At 37.4% G+C, this 17,247-nt stretch overlaps 1 long non-coding RNA gene across 1 annotated transcript; it reads left to right on the plus strand.

The window, feature by feature from the left end:
• The first annotated feature begins 751 nt into the window (after positions 1 to 751).
• LOC129876043 (uncharacterized) lies at positions 752 to 13,760 on the plus strand. The gene is made up of 4 exons (XR_008763284.1): positions 752 to 796; positions 6,610 to 6,719; positions 6,921 to 7,030; positions 13,696 to 13,760. It is a non-coding gene; the product is annotated as an uncharacterized LOC129876043 (long non-coding RNA).
• The last annotated feature ends 3,487 nt before the right edge of the window (positions 13,761 to 17,247 follow it).

Genomic DNA, 17,247 nt, shown 5'->3' on the forward strand with positions numbered 1-17,247 from the left:
GATATAATCCTTAGTGACATTCAAAAGGTATTTGTTATGACTCCTGTCTTAATTTTTAAATGATAGCTCATTTTGATCATTCTATCGAGTCTCAAATATGATTTAAATTGCATTTAGTCTGTCACTACTCTACTCATGGATGCCTCAATACTTCCTTCACTGAGCCTGGGCCAGGATTTTTTATCAAGCGTACTTCTCTGAATTATTTGTCGTACCCCGATGTGAGGGGGAAGGTATGACCTGTACATGGGTTTTGTGGAGTTATGTTGTGCCATGTACACATATGTTGATGTCTGATGATATGATATGACCATCTGATATGATATTATCTGTTACGGAGAGATTTTCTACTCTAGAGTTATATTGTGTTGTGGCGCCAGTGATGGAATGGCGACTATATTTTGTTCACCGCATCCCATAATAGGGTCGGATATGAAATAAGTTTTTCCACATGCATTATCTTTGTTTGTGATAACTATTTTGACATTTTGGATATTTCGCTTATTTTCTGCATATTCTGTTCTGGTTATGACTTTATTTATTATAGTCCATGCTTTACATATTCAGTATATTTTTTATACTGACCCTCTTTTCTCGGGGGCTGCGTTACATGCTCGCAGGTACAAATGCTCATTTTACTGATCCATTGCTTAGGACATCCACTTTGTTGTTTGATGGTGCTCCCTTATCCAGAGCCCTATTTTGGTACTAACTTTTCTATTGCATATTTGGTCACGTTGGTCAAGGATACGATGAGGCCCTATCCCATCATATGAACAGGCTATGTTTTGTAGAGGTTTGTAGACTTGTATTGTGGGTTATGTATATATTTTGGACTTTTATGTTCTGTGATGGCCTTAATGGCCTTTGTGTGCTACATTTGCTTCTGTATGCTCTCTAGCATCCTCATTTGATTTCTATATTTGTTTATTCTTCTAACATGCTAAGTGGGGCTAAGGGTACATATGGGTGCCCAACTCAGGCACTAGTCACGGCCTACGGAGTGGGTCGTGAAAAAAGTGGTATCAGAGTGGTCCTTCCTCAGAATGTCTACAGACCGTGTCTAGTAGAGTTTTGTTTATCAATGTATTGCGCACCACATCTATAAAAAGGAGGCTACAAGACATTTAGGATGTTACTTTTCTTTCATATCTAAGATCGTGCGGTAGATCTGAGTCATAGGAAAACTCCTTATATTAACCTTGGATGTTAATAGAAGAAATAATTGATGATATTGGAAGTCACAAGGCACATAGGTAAGCAAAGGAACAAAAGATATTTGTTGGGTAAGGTATTGAAGTAGAACTAAAATGTAAAGTTAGTTGTAAATTGAAAGGAAGAGTAGACAGAAAAGTGTAACAGGAGAAGTTCCAGTAGACGTACGAGGTAAGTCTATTTTTATACTGTTGATTGTGGGCGCCCTGTGTGGATTCGATATGATGTGATATGATACATATATATGTATCTTTATACATGTTGGCCCTGTGAGGCACTGTTGGTATTTTCTGCATGCAGGTTTGAGATAGTAAAAAAATACAGAAGAAACTCTACCCAAATTTTCCTAGAAAAAAGAGAGAGAATGAGATACAGTGTTGTAGTATGTCTTGAAAGGTTGTTACCACAATGATGATGAGATTTGGCTAAACCACGAGTATGGCTGACCTCAAGAAATAAGTTAATTATTGAATTGATGGCAATAGAAACTAGGAGGTCGGTATTGATATGGTAAACCAAAGTTGGAAGAGATTTGTGACCCTAGGGAGATATTTTAGAGAAGACTAGTAGTTCTAGATAGAACGATATATTAAGGCACCGATGAAATTGATACATAGGGATAAACTGTGATGAGCTATAATCAAAAGAGAGTAATAGTATGATTAAGACAAGAGTGCAAGGAAAACTGAATTGTGACAGATATAAAGTAATAATAGGACAACTTGGGAGATATTAAGGATAAGACTAACTAAGAAGGGTAAGTAACCCATAGTAAGAATCGTGAAAAAGGTTAAGAAGTATTATACTAAGGGGTGGAATGCGAACAGGATATGATGTGAATATAATGAGGATCGTTATGAAAATAAGTAAAGCCTAGTGAAAAAGTGGCTAGTGAGAGGACGTGGTCCGTGTAATAAGAATATAAGGGTGAGTGTGAAACGGAAAAGTGGGCTAGGGAACAAATAAGAAAGACTTATCAAGTTCCGTAGGGAAAGTTGTGAATAAAGATTATGCGATAATGGAAATGATAGCGAGAATAAGGAAAGGAAGAGTAACTGAAAGGAGTAAGAAAGAAGAAAGCGAGATGACAGTGTAATAATAGGCGATGACATGTTTAACCGATGATACGAATGCTAAAAGTGACGGAAGTACGAAAGACCAAGATGTAGAAGGATGAGCAATGAGATAGAATGGGTGTTAGGGAATGATTGGTATGATACGAATAAAGATAGATGGATAGAATACATTTTGGAAATGAGAAAAAGGTTTATGTGGAAGTAATGCATTCCGAATAATACAGAGTTAGTATAAGATCCCTCTTGTGCGGAATAAAAAATAGACATAGACGGGATAAATGATAAGAGAAATCTACGAAAGAACCCAAGATAGATATGATTAAATGAATGCAAATACGGAACGAAAGGGGAACGTGCAATATGAACTTAAAAGTGCAATACGACTATATGGTTATAAGGTAAGGCCCTGATTAAGGCAAACTTGGTAAATTGTTGAGAAAATTAGAAGTCGTTGTTGGGTACATAGTAAGGGCAAGGGGTATAAGGTATAAAGGGGTGGTGCGTGCACACAACATCGCCCCGACAATAGTGGAATCCTTAAAATACAAAGACGGTAAACTTAAGGAATAAATAGTGCAATATACATTCATCCCAAGAAACAAAGGATATAGGCTGGGATAAAGCTACTCCTGCAAGAGAACCTTGGACAATTATCGTCAGAATACAAGTATTGCCTAATTGAAATTGGAACGACTAAAAGTTCTAATTAACTTTTTATAAAGATCAGTGAAGTGTGGCCTTTGATGAGTTGTTCCATGGGTCACATTACATAAGTATAGATTAATAGGTGATATATCGCACTATGTATGGAGAGGTTCTCACCGCTTCATGACTTAGTCAAGTTCTTGTACGTACAGAATCAAGTTATAAAGGATGAAGAAAGAGATGGACATGATACAGTACCAAACGGATTGGGAAAAGAGATTAGATGAGTTTTGAGATTAGACAAAAGTATAAGTACCCCCTCCCTCTTAATGAGGGAAACGGGTAATAAGAATGCAAGGGCAAGATAGAAACAATAGATACTACAATATAGCAGACATGGATGTTTAAACTTCAAGAAGATCCCGTGCTGAAGCAAGTTAGAAGGGCTGAAAGCCAACAATAATGGGATAGAAGTCAGAATGGTATTTAAGGCGGTGTCGAGAAGTTTTTGGCAAAACCCTGCATGACATAACGTTAGAAGATGGATGTGTATAAAAAATGAAAGGGTGCGAGAAGGGTATTAAATAACTCAAGAGATTGTGTGAAGGATAACGATGCCATGCGGGGTCAAAAGCCAAGATATTGGCTATAGCATTGGTCGCAAATAATGCTGCGATAGATAAATAACCAAGGAAAAGGGACAGGAAGTAAGAAGAGCAAGGAGTGAATAAAAGAAAAGAAAGAATATGATAAGATGGGACAAGTGAGTTTCAATGTGAATGAGGTAGGTAAAGAAGAATGAACCTGGAGATAAAAAGACTACGTCTACCTCATACAATTTATACCGGCAGGGTTATGCAACCTATGAATATGTATGTGTTACATATAGGGCCAAGTGAGTAAGTACTTGGTAAAAGGAATAAGGGTTCAAAAAGGACAATACAGTTATAATATTTTGGATATGTTACAGAGAGGTAGAGAAGAGATATCCATACTTGTTCCCTATATCCAAAGGTAGTCTAAACTCCTAAAAAGATTGGAAGATAACAGTTATAGCGAAATCCCGAAAATCCTCGTAAAACCCTATAAGACAAGTTAACATTCAAGGAAGAATGTTCTAAAGGGGGGAAGAATGCTATACCCCATACTTTTGTATCTTGAAAAACATTTGTACCTTGAGAGGTTTTTGAGTTTCTTGAAAGGTTTTTAAGCTTCTAAAACTTCTTAAATTTCTTGAAGGGTTTTTAAGCTTTTAAGAAGTTACCATGTGAGACGGATAAGCTATAACTCTATCAAATAACTCTAAGTAACGGAGAATGTGATACCCTATAATAAGGAAGATTGGAGATAGGGTTATAAGAATTCAGAAGGAATTGGAGGCGAAGTAGTAAGTCATAGGACTTGACTTACTTGTGTAAGCTATTACTTGGGATGTATTACATACTTAAGCTACTTGAGTACATACCAATCTTATGTAGCAAGGATTACATAGGTTCGTAAAGTAAGACGAGATTACGAACACACAAAAGGGGAAAAAAGGTGACACGTGGCAGTATGGGAGAGTACCATGTGGAAGCAGATGGAAATGCCATGTGACAGCAGCTGGAGAAAGGGGGTGGGCCCACCCATATGCTATGTGGCATCCCCTAAGTGGAGGAAGTGGTGCATTGGCCCTATGAGGGATTGACACGTGTCACCACTTAGGAGTTGACATGTGTCACCCCTAAAGTAGCCTATATATGTATATTTATGACCTTTTATTTCCATCCTTATCTCATAAGTCATATTTATCAAAAGAAAATTCTAGAAAGAAGAAGAGAAGAGAAATCTTAAGCTAAAGAGAGAAAGAGCTACGGTTTTGAGTTGAAAAAAAGAGGTAAGTTCTCCGATTTCATTTCATGAATTAAATATATAGGGTATACCACGAGGGTATGAAGGTGTTATTAATGTAAATTTGTGGTTTAAATCAGCCCCCAAAAGGATAGAAAACAACCACAAAGTTTCAGCTGCGCTAGAAGAGCTTCTGAGGCGAGTTTGGGCAAGTTTTGGTGAGTTTCGGACAAGGTAAGGCTTTCCCATTTAAATTAGAGTTTACGATGTTTTTATGAGGTATATTAAATGTCTTAAATAAGGTTAGAAGTGGAAAAATTGCATAAGGATGCTTGATGTTAGGAACAAACTAAATTAAAGTCATTCGAGTTAAATCAAACTCGAGTAGTGTGTTGTGATTGTGGAGCTGCGGTTGTGGCTGGTTGGATTGCATGTTGAAGGGATGGAAATTTTTATAAAATGGGTGTGGTTAATTCTGGTTTCATCCACACGACCCTCTATTTCATATTATTAAAGGTTTTATGAAATAAAGGTTAAAAACTCTATTCTAGTATCTTAGTTTTAAGCGAGTTGTTTGGAGTTTGTATTGTGTAAAGTTGAAGTGATTTACTTGTAAATATTCTGCTGGTTTTTTTGTTGGTATGGTTGTTGATATTTTGGCCGAGTTGAAATCTCGGGGATGTTGAAGTTATATGGGAGATGCTGCCCAATTTTCGGTAACTTCGGAGCTAGTAATAAGCTAGTTAAGGGAAATGGATAAGGAAATGATTCCTATGGATACGTGGATGTATAATTGGAAATTGGAAAGTGAAAGGTTATTAATCTTAGTATTACTCTCATGTTAAATAGGTTCAAAAGACGATGTGGCGAACGTGGGTGAGAGTAATCCATAAGAGGTATGTGAAGCTACCTTCTTTCTCTTCGCATGTTTTTGGCATAGGTATGTAAAGCTACCCCTTCCTTTTCTTGGCATGTTTTGAGATAAGTATTGTGTGATGTATGTTTTGGGGGTTATCCTATCCATAAAGTTCCGAACATGATTTATGACTCATATTTACTTCCTTTCTTCGGCATGGTCTTTATGAAATAAATATATGACTTTTACATGATTCCCAAGAAGTTCCTATTCTTAGAGCCACTTGGATGACCAATTCTATTATTTCCAAAAGATATTTTATTATGACTTGATACGAGTGTATGATTTCAAAAGTTTTATTTTGATATAATTCATAGTGACATTCAAAAGGTACTTGTTATGACTCCTGTCTTGATTTTTGAATGATAGCTTATTTTGATCATTCCATCGAGTCTTAAATATGATTTAAATTGCATTTAGTTTCTCATTACTCTACTCGTAGATGCCTCAATGCTTTTTTGACTGAGCCCGGGCCAGGATTTGTTATCAAGCGTACTTCTCTACATTGTTCGCCGTGCCCTAATGTGAGGGGGCAGGTATGACCTGTACATGGGTTTTGTGAAGTTATGTTGTGCCATGTACACATATGTTGACATCTGATGATATGATATGATATGATATGATATGATATGATATGGACATATGATATGATCTGTTATGGAGATATTTCCTACTCTTGAGTTATGTTGTATTGTGGTGCTGGTGATGGGATGGCGACCACATTTTGTTCACCGCGTCCCATAATAGAGCCGGAATTTTCATATATTTTTCCGCTTACATTATCTGTGTTTGTGATAAGTATTTTTACATTCTTGATATTTTGCACATTTTCTGCACATTCTGTTCTGATTATAATTTTATTTATTATAGTCCATGTTTTACATTTTTAGTATATTTTCTGTACTGAACCCCTTTCCTCGGGGGCAGTATTACATGCCCGCAGGTATAGACGCTCATTTTGCTGATCCGCTTGCTTAGGACATCCACTCTACTATTTGACGGTGCTCCTTTAGCCTTTGTGTGCTACATTTACTTCGGTATGCTCTCTAGCGTCCTCATTTGATTTCTACATTAATTTATTCTACTAACATTATCTGTGTTTGTGATAAGTATTTTTACATTCTTGATATTTTGCACATTTTCTGCACATTCTGTTCTGATTATAATTTTATTTATTATAGTCCATGTTTTACATTTTTAGTATATTTTCTGTACTGAACCCCTTTCCTCGGGGGCAGTATTACATGCCCGCAGGTATAGACGCTCATTTTGCTGATCCGCTTGCTTAGGACATCCACTCTACTATTTGACGGTGCTCCTTTAGCCTTTGTGTGCTACATTTACTTCGGTATGCTCTCTAGCGTCCTCATTTGATTTCTACATTAATTTATTCTACTAACAGTTAAGTGGGTCTAAGAGTGCGTATGGGTGCCCAACTCGGGCACTAGTCACGGCCTACGGGATGGGTCGTGACAGGGACCACACAAGTACTTAGACTAATTAATTTAATTAATCACTAACTTTTTTTACTTAGTCATCAAATCCCAATTAAATGAATTTCTAGTATCCACAATATATACTAATTAGAATAGGGAATTAAAGATTTCTACTTCATGTCCGGAAATGATCCTGTCTTTATATTGAGTCGATTCTCTTGTGAGTAACTCGATGTATGAAAATATAGAATATAACATCCTTCCCCTCTTTAAAACATTCATCCTCGAATGTTGGATTGGTCCCTTAAAGTTATATAAAATAATTTGGGGAAGTTTTCCTTATTGTCATAACATATAGTTTCCTCTGGCAATCAATATAATCAAGGGAGGAGTTTAAGTTACATATAGGTGTAGGGAACAAGTAAGAGTACTTGTTCTTCATCTCCACTTTGCTTCCCAGGTCATCTCTTCTCAATTATTACTTCGCCATAATACTTTGATGGAAGCCACGTCCTTAGTTCATAACCTTCTAACCTGCCAATCCAGGATGGCGATAGGTTGCTCCTCGTATGATAACTCCTCTGTTACCTGGAAATCATCTATGGGAAATACTCTTAAAGGGTCACCTATACATTTATGAAGCATTGACACGTGAAAAATTGGATGTACTGCTTCCAAATTAGATGGTAGGTCCAAGTTATAGGCAACCTTGCCTACCTTACAAATGATCTGATAAGTCCCAATGTATCTCAGGCTAAGCTTGCCTTTCTTTCGGAATATAATTACCCCCTACATGGGTAACACCTTCAAGAACACCCAATCATCAACCTGAAACTCTAAAGGTCGATGTCGATTATCTGCATATAATTTTTGTCAACTCTAGGCTGCTAATAATCTTTCCTGAAAGAGCTTAACTTTATCCACTGCTTTTTGAATCATGTTTGGGCCTATTAGTATAGTCTCACAAATGTCAAACCAACCAATAGGTGACCTACACTTTCTGCCATACAAAGCCTCATATGGGGCCATCTGGATACTAGAATGGTAGCTATTATTATAAGCAAACTCAATAAGTGGCAAATGATCATCCCAGCTACCTTTGAAATAAATAATATAGTCCCGTAACATTTCTTCTAGCGTCTAAATAGTATGTTCAGCCTGCTCGTCAGTCTGAGGGTGAAATATTGTACTAAGATTTACCTGTGTTACCAATGCCTTCTGGAATGATCTCTAGAAGCTAGCTATAAATTGAGCCCCTCTGTCTGAGATAATAGATGTGGGAATCCCATGAAGGCTTATTATCTCCTTAATATATAACCTCGCATAGTCCTCAGTTGAATGTGTAGTTCTAACTAGAAGAAAATGGGTTGATTTTGTCAGCCTATCTACAATAACCCATATGGAATCATACTTTCATAGGGTGAAAGGTAAGCTTGTAATAAAATACATATTAATTACTTCTCATTTCTAAGTCAGGATTTCTATCTCCTATTATTCCTCCAGGCTTCTGATGCTCAATCTTAACCTTTTGGCAATTTAGGCACTGGGCTACGAACTCTGCTATGTCCTTCTTCATGCCATTCTACTAGTATAAATATCTAAGGTCATGATACATCTTTGTTGACCTTGGATGAACAGAATATTAGGCATAGTGTGCCTCTCCCATAACTTATTGTCATAGCCCTACAATCTTAGGTATACATAATCTGCCCCTATATCTTAGCACTCCATCAGATGTGATTTCGAATGGGGTCCTTTCCTTTTGTAAGGCTGCATCCCTATACTATGCCAGAATAGGGTCCTCGTACTGACATCGCTTTACCTCTTCCATGATAGAGGATTTAGCAATTCCTCAAACAGAAACTCCAACATCATTAGACTCAGCCAAATAGACTCCAAGGTTAGCTAACTCGCAAATCTCATGGAGTATCGTTTCCCGCTCTGGTTGTACATCTGCCGATATTCCCATAGATTTATGGCTAAGTGCATATGCTACAACATTTGCTTTCCCTAGGTGGTATAGATTATCAATATCATAATCTTTCAGTAACTCTAGCCACCTTTTCTACTACAAATTCAGCTCCTTCTGGTTAAAGATGTATTAGAGACTTTTGTGATCTGTATAAATATCAACATGTACACTATATAGATAATGCCTCCATATTTTCAAAGCATGAATTAGTGTTTCCAACTCTAGATTATGAGTTGGATAACTTCTTTCGTGCTTTCGGAGCTGCTGGGAGATATAGGCTATGAGTCTACCATGTTGCATCAATACATAACCTACACCAACACCTAAAGCATCATAATAAATAATATAGCCATCTGATCCTTCAGGAAGAGTTAGAACTGGGGTCGTAGTAAGCTTGTCTTTCAGCAACTGAAAGCTCCATTCACAAGCATCAGTCCATTAGAACTTAGCAGCCTTCTGAGTTAGCCTTGTTAAAGGCGCTGAAATTAAACCAAATTTTTCAATAAATCTCCTGTAATATCCTGCTAGCCCCAAAAAACTACGTATCTCCATAAGTGTTATAGGTCTAGGCCATGTCTTTACGGCCTCAATTTTCTATGCATCTACTCGAATACCCTCAGTTCCAATAATATGTCCTAAAAATGCTACTGAAGTCAACCAGAATTCATATTTAGAGAAATTAACATACAACTTCTGGTGTTGGAGCACCCTATGTACCATCCTCAAATGATCAGCAGGCTCCCCTTCCAATCGTGAGTAGACCAAAATATCATCAATAAATACAATCACGAACAGGTCTAGGAATAGCTTGAACACTTGATTTATTAGATCTATAAACACTCCTGTAGCTTTGATTAGCCCAAAAGACATCACCCTAAACTCATAATTCCTGTATCGGGTCCTGAACGTAGTGTTTGGAATATCTGCCTCCTTTACCCGTACCTGGTAATAGCCTGACTGCAAGTCTATTTTCAAAAAATACTTAGCACCTTGCAACTGGTCAAATAAATCATCAATCTTGGGGAGGGATATGTATTCTTTATTGTCACCTTGTTCAACTGTCTATAATCAATACACATTCGTAGTGACCCATCTTTCTTTCTCATGAATAATACTTGTGCTCCCATGGTGATGTGTTGGGCCTAATGAAACCTTTTTCTATTAAGTCTCGCAGTGGGTGTTTCAAGTCCTTCAGCTCTGCGGGTGTCATTTTGTAGGGAGGAATAGATATAGGCTGAGTATCTGACAATACATCTAGAGTAAACTCTATCTCCCGCTCTAGAGGAAGACCTAGAAGTTCATCTGTAAATATACACTAAAGAGTCAGTACCTCTGCTTCAAAGTTATGCACACAAACTAGATGATAAATATAACCCTTTCTAACCATCTTCCTTGCCTTGGGGTATGGAATAAACTTAGCCCTTGACGATGCTGTATTGCCCATCCATTTTATGATTGTCTCTCCTGGGAATTGAAATTGAACTACTTTTTCTCTATAATCAACATTAGCATAACAAGAAGCTAATCAATCCATACCCATAATAACATCAAATTTTTTCATATCTAAATCTACCAAATCGTCCTTGATGATGACTATATATAATCATTAAACAATCTCTAAATACTTTCTTGGCTATAACAGAATTTCCTACCAGTATAGCTACCTCAAATGGTTCTATTAATTCAGGTTTTATTCTGATTCTATTAGAACCAAAGGAAGATATATATGATAAGATGGATCCTGGATCTATCAATGCATATATATCTCGAGAGAAGATTGATAGTATACCTGTAACCACATTTGGTGATGCCTCTTGGTCCTGTCTACTAGCTAATGTGTCTATGCAGTTCAAAGGACCGCTAGAACTGGAAGCTCTACCGCGGACCCTACCATGGCCTGCTAGTGTCTGAATACCCTGCCTCATAGGGCTTATTGCTACAGTAGAAGATAAACCAGCAACTTACATAGTAGGCTGTGTTGCACCACTTAGATTACCCCTGAATGGACAATCCCTCAAACTATGGCTTGATGACCACAACGAAAAGAAGCACTAGTAGCGAGATGGAACTTCCTATAATGGGGCCTACCACATTGAGAACACCAAGGCAAAGGTGGTATCAACTGACCTAAACCCCTGGTCATCTATGAAACTGAAGCCCTAGAGCTTTGACCGGCTCCTAAATACCCTTGTGCTTTTGAACCTCTTACCTGTGAACTATGGGAGTGCACTACAAGCTAGCTGAGAAGGATATCTACTATAATTTTGAGGCTGCCTGCCTCTAAACTCACCAGAATAACCAACCGATATAGCTCTCTTATATTGGCCTTAGTCATGATCTCTATTGTGTTGACACCCTCTATGCCGATCCTCCACCCCCTGTGTATATCCCTATACTCGAGCAATATCTATACCTAGTTAAGAAGCCATTGCCATATAGTTATCAATCAAATAATGATCTATTCCCATCACATAATGATGTACTCTATCATCCATATCATCTACAATAGTAGGCGCATGTCTCGTCAATGAATCAAACTCAAGACTATAATCTCTAACACTCTTGCCATTCTGCCTCAAATGTAAGAATCTATCTACTCTGTCTCTTCTCATCTCTGGAGGTAGAAAGTGGCCAAGGAAGGCCTCCACAAACTTATCCCACACTACTGGAGGAGCACCCTCACCCCTAGAAAACTTCAAGGACTCATACCAATTAATAGCTACATCATGCAGTCGATATGAATCTAGCTTAATAGACTCAGTCTCAGAAGCCTTAATTATCCTGAACATATGTTGCATCTGTCGGATAAACTCCTATGTATCCTCCGTGGGGTAACACCCATGAAAATGCTCACAAGTGTCTTAAGAATGCCTTGGGAATAGGCCTTTTAAGTAATGTAATATCCTTAATTATTTTTGAAAAATTCGAGTTTGGAATATCAATCAAGGGATCAAAACCTATAGGAAAATAGCCTCGGTGTATTTTTACGACCCGTAGATCAAAATATATATTTTTAAAGGAATTGCGAGAACCAGTAAGGTCCACGACAAGTCCGCATTGCAGACTTGCTTGCTTCCGCATCGCGGACCTGTAATGAGTTTTTGGCTGAATTTAGTTGTTTAGTAAGGGAACTTTAGACTTTTTTCTAAATTATTAGCTAATGAACCTAGACGTTTTTATGACCTAATTCAACTCTATAAATTAACCTAAATCCTTAATTCTATTCATTCTTCTATAATTCACCTACTGAAATATTTCTCGCTCTACAAAAGACTCTCAAGGACTCCATTAAAGACTTCAAGTAAATTTACTCAAGCTCTCCTTTAAAACTCTATAGTTCTTTCAAATTAGTTGGTGTTCTCACTTAAGGTATGTGGGTCTTGATTCATGGATCCTTTCATCCATGAAGCCCAATCAATTCCTCAAGATTTTTTATTAAATTAAAGTATTATATTTTATGGGTTTTATGATCTCTACTCCTATTTTATGAATTATGATTCAAAATATGATCATGAGTCTATTTTGATATAAATTTAGGGTTATTGCATTAAATTGAAGAGTTTTTTCATGAATTCTTCTATTTTGATTTCTAGGGTTCATGATAAAAATTATGAGTATTTTCAGTTATACTTCCTAATGATATTATCTATATGAATTATATATGGGCTGATATAAAGTTTATGATCATGCATGTTTTCAAACCAATTACATGATTTTCAAATCAATTGATCATGCATTCATGTCTTACCCTACTCTCAAGTATAAGCTATGATCATGAATTTTCAAGTTATATTCTATGAGAAGTTTTATTTAATGATTTCAAAGGTATTATTATGAATCTCATTCAAATTGATTATGCATCCAGGTTTTACCCTAATTTCCAAGTATGAATTATGTCTATGTATGTATGATTTGTAATGTGGAAGGACAATACCCGCATTGCACTTATGTTATGAAAATAAGCTACTCCATGATTTTAAACCTATAATAATGACTATGACATATGAAATTATGATTTCTATGCTATGTACGTATTCCATAGGATTTGACTTAGCACTGATTGCGGACTTGAGGTGGGGGCCTGAAATACGGGATCCTTATATAAAGTCTTTTGTCGCATAATTACATGCCACCGTAGGTACAAAGGGATTAGAGATGAATACCCAAATCTCTAAGAGGTGAGCACCCGAAATATAAAGGCTTGGAGGTGAGTACCCCAGTCTAAGAACTAAGGGTAAGTACCCGATTCACACGACCTCTTAGTGGATCCACTTAGGCATGTAGGAGTCTACATTAGAAAGTAGTCTCCCCATTTCCTCTAATGTAGGAGAAACATTGGGATTCCATTTCATAGCTCGTATGGTCTTATTGTCAATTATGGTTCATATTCCACATATGTATGATCTTTTATGTATGCTATGATTTAATTTTTTTTTAAAATGCTTTGGTCAGTATGATTTTTCGCATGACTTTAATTATCTTATCTTACCATGTGATGTACATGACCATTGGATTTCATAATTTACACTGCATGTCATGCCCTCATACTTAGTACATTCTAATGTACTAATACATACTTTTTTCCTATATTGTCTTATAATGTAGGGGTTGAGGTTGAAGATTATACTCATCTACGTGGCTAGTTAAGCTTTTCTATCCGGCGGTGTTTGTGGTGAGTCCTTATTTATCAGGGACTAGTCATCGAGTTAATTATTATTCAAATACTTTTTCTATGTTTCATATTGAGGGTGATCTAGGGATATGTCTTATCCCCCGCCCATACTCCTGTGTAGAGGCATCTAGTTGGACAAATATTTTGAGTCTATGTTATTATGTGATATTCTTCATTTATTACTCATTTTTTAGACTCTCTTATGATTTTTCCACTTTTACTTTACCTTATGTATTCTTATGATATGTATAAGAAGCTTGGTTGTAGCCCTTTGGGGTTTCAATCATCATGTTACAACTATGCCCTAGGTCGGGTCGTGACAAACTTGGTATCAAAGCACAAGGTTTTTCAAGTATCCTAAGGTGTCCAGCATGCTGTGTCAAGTAGATTCTTATTCATGGGTGTGAAGTGCACCACACTTATGAGTAAGAGGATATGAGGCATTTTAGAAATCCTCACATCTTTCATGATCCATGTCATGCTATAGAATTTACCATAAGACTTATTTTCCCTAACAGTCTTTCTTTGCAATTTTCAAAAAAATGGCTTCAAGAAGACCACCGTCGCCAAGGGAAAACAATGCTAATGAAGCCCAAGATCCCCCAGCTCCTCAAGACAATGGTCCTTTATCGGACCAACTGATTAATGCGGAGTTCTTAACCGCCATTCCTATGCTAGCCCAAGTAGTGACCAACCAAGGAATTACGACTCCTCCTAATATTCCAACTCCAGCCTCAAGAGTAAGGGACTTTGCACAAATGAATCCTTTGGAGTTTTATGTTTCAAAGGTTGATGACGATCCTTAATAGTTCATTGATAAGGTGTACAGGATAGTGAGAATTATGGGAGTGACTTCAGAAGAAAAAATAGAGTTCGTGGCCTACCAACTCAAGGGTGTCTCTCAAGTGTGGTACAACCAATAGAAGGCCAAAAGAGTGAATGAGGGTCCTATAGATTGGGAAAGTTTTAAGGGTGCATTTCTTCACCATTTCTTTCCCTTAGAGTTGAGGGAGGTGAAGGTGATGGAATTTATCAACTTGAAGTAAGGGAGTATGAGTGTGAGGGAGTATGCCCTCAACTTCATGAAGTTGTCCAATTATTCTCCAACTTTGGTGTCCGACCCTCGAGCCCAACTGACTTAGTTTATATCAAAGGTTTCATATTTGGTTGTTCAAGAATGTAAGACATCCATGTTAATAAAGGAAATGGATATCTTTAGACTCATGACTCATGCCGAGCAAATTGAAAAGGAAAAGCTTAAAGAAGTTTCTAGGATGACTAAGACGGCCCGGATTGAGAATGGATCATCTTCTGATAATACTTCAGTGCCTAAGTATCACAAGGATAAGTTGCCTAACCCTAGATATCAAGGTGACAATTATAGTAGTCAAGCTTTTCTCGCATGCCAAAAGTGTGAAAGGTACCATCCGAGAGAATGTCTAGCTGGTTCGGGTGTATGTTTTGGTTGTGGTGCGAAGGATCACAAGTTGAGGCATTATCCTAGGGTTGCTAAGAATGATAAGGATAGTCATCGGCGATCTCAGCCCTACCCCTCTGTGGGTCCCTAAACTTAGCATAGTGCTTCATCCAGTAAGTGTGAATTCCCTTTTTGAAATGGTAACGATTGGTATGGATTGGTATCTTATGCTTCTATAGATTGTAGAACTCACTGAGTGAAGTTTCAATTCCCAAATGAGTATATTCTATAATGGAAGGGTCATGATTCAGTATATAAGGGTAGCTTCAATTCTTGTCTTAAGGTTCTAGTTTGAGGTCATGATAGATGGAAAAACAGTGGCCATTTCGTATTTTGATACACTATGGCATGCTTGCCCCATTTGAGGTTATAGAAATGAAGGAAGATCTAGATGAGACCTTGTTGTGGGCAATAGATAGGTAAGAATATATTGGTATGACCTTTGGTAGGAATGAATACCAATGAGGATGTAGATATGCTAGGGTAGACACGAAAATTATTAAGTGATGTTGACTTCAAGGGAGTCGTAAAGTGGTTAGAATGGTAGGCTTGAATGTGTAGTTGTAGACTATTGATGACTTCTTGTTAAGGGTTTCAAGTGAGTGTATTAGAGTTGTTATAGATTTAGGCTTGAATGTAGTGTTGATGGCATATGGGTGAATGTACGACACATTATGTGTTTCTTTATTAGGTTTTGAGATTTGTTGAATACGGGTAGTAAGGAGTAGTACTCTTGGGATAAAGTTTCCTATAGAGAAGTAGTAGCCTAAGGTATATATGTCAATGTTGAGAAAGTTTGTGGGTGATCCAAATTCTATTGTGCCAATAGAGAATGTGAGTATTGAAGAGAGTTTGACTTATGAGGAGATCCCGATTGAGATTTTAGACCGGCAAGTGAAGAGGTTAAGAAATAAAGATGTATCCATCAAAGTGTTATGGAGGAATCAACAAGTAGAGAGTGCTATGTGGGAAGCGGAATCAGACATGATGAAGCGTTATCTATATCTCTTTCCTTTCACTCGAGCCTAAAGGTAATAAGTTGTTCATGATCAAATCGATTAAACTCCTACGTTTCAGTTCCATATGTTATTCATATGCATGCATGATTAATGAAAATGATTTTTCTCAAAGACTATGTTTTATGTTAAGTATGAAGTTTACATGTTCTATTCATTTTTCAAAGTGTCCTCATGCCCATGTTGGATTTCTAAATCCTTTTTCCATGTCTTTCCTATATTATTTGAATCTCATTTGAGAATGAATATTCCCAAAGGGGAGATATTGTAACACCCCTCAAAATACTCACAAGTGTCTTAAGAATGCCTTGGAAATAGGCCACTCCAGTAATGCATTATCCTTAATCTTTTTTGGAAAATCTGAATTCGAAATAACGATCAGGGGGTGAAAACCTACAGGAAAATAGTCTCGGTGGATTTTTAGGACCCGTAGATCTAAAGATAGATTTCTCAAGGAACTGCGTAAACCAGTAAGGCCCGCGACAAGTCTGCATCGCAGACTTGCTTGCCTCCGTGTTGCGGACCTGGCAATGATTTTCTGGCTGAACGTGGACTTGTCGTGCACCTTACTGGTTTGCGCAGTTCCTTGAAAAATCTATCTTTCGATCTACGGGTCCTAAAAATTTACTGAAACTATTTTCCTACAGGTTTTGATCCCCTAATCGATATTCCGAATTCGGATTTTCTAAAAAGATTAAGGATAATACATTACATGAGAGGCCTATTCCCAAGGCATTCTTAAGGGATTTGTGAGAATTTTGAGGGAAGTTATAGTACAAGGGTTCCTGGTCATCAATGCATTGATGGTTATTTGACGGGTCAAGTTCCCAAACAAGCCAACGATCCGTGGTGCACACCACGACCTGTAAATCCTTTTGTGAGCTGTTCTGCTTTTTTCCTCTTTTTCTAGTTTAGTCCCATGGTGCCTTTCACGGCCTGTGGTGAGTTCTATGACCTGTTAAAATGGCCCATGAAAACCCATCTAGTGCCAA

The sequence above is a fragment of the Solanum dulcamara genome, chromosome 2 (genome assembly GCF_947179165.1).
Source record: "Solanum dulcamara chromosome 2, daSolDulc1.2, whole genome shotgun sequence".
NCBI lineage: Eukaryota > Viridiplantae > Streptophyta > Magnoliopsida > Solanales > Solanaceae > Solanum > Solanum dulcamara.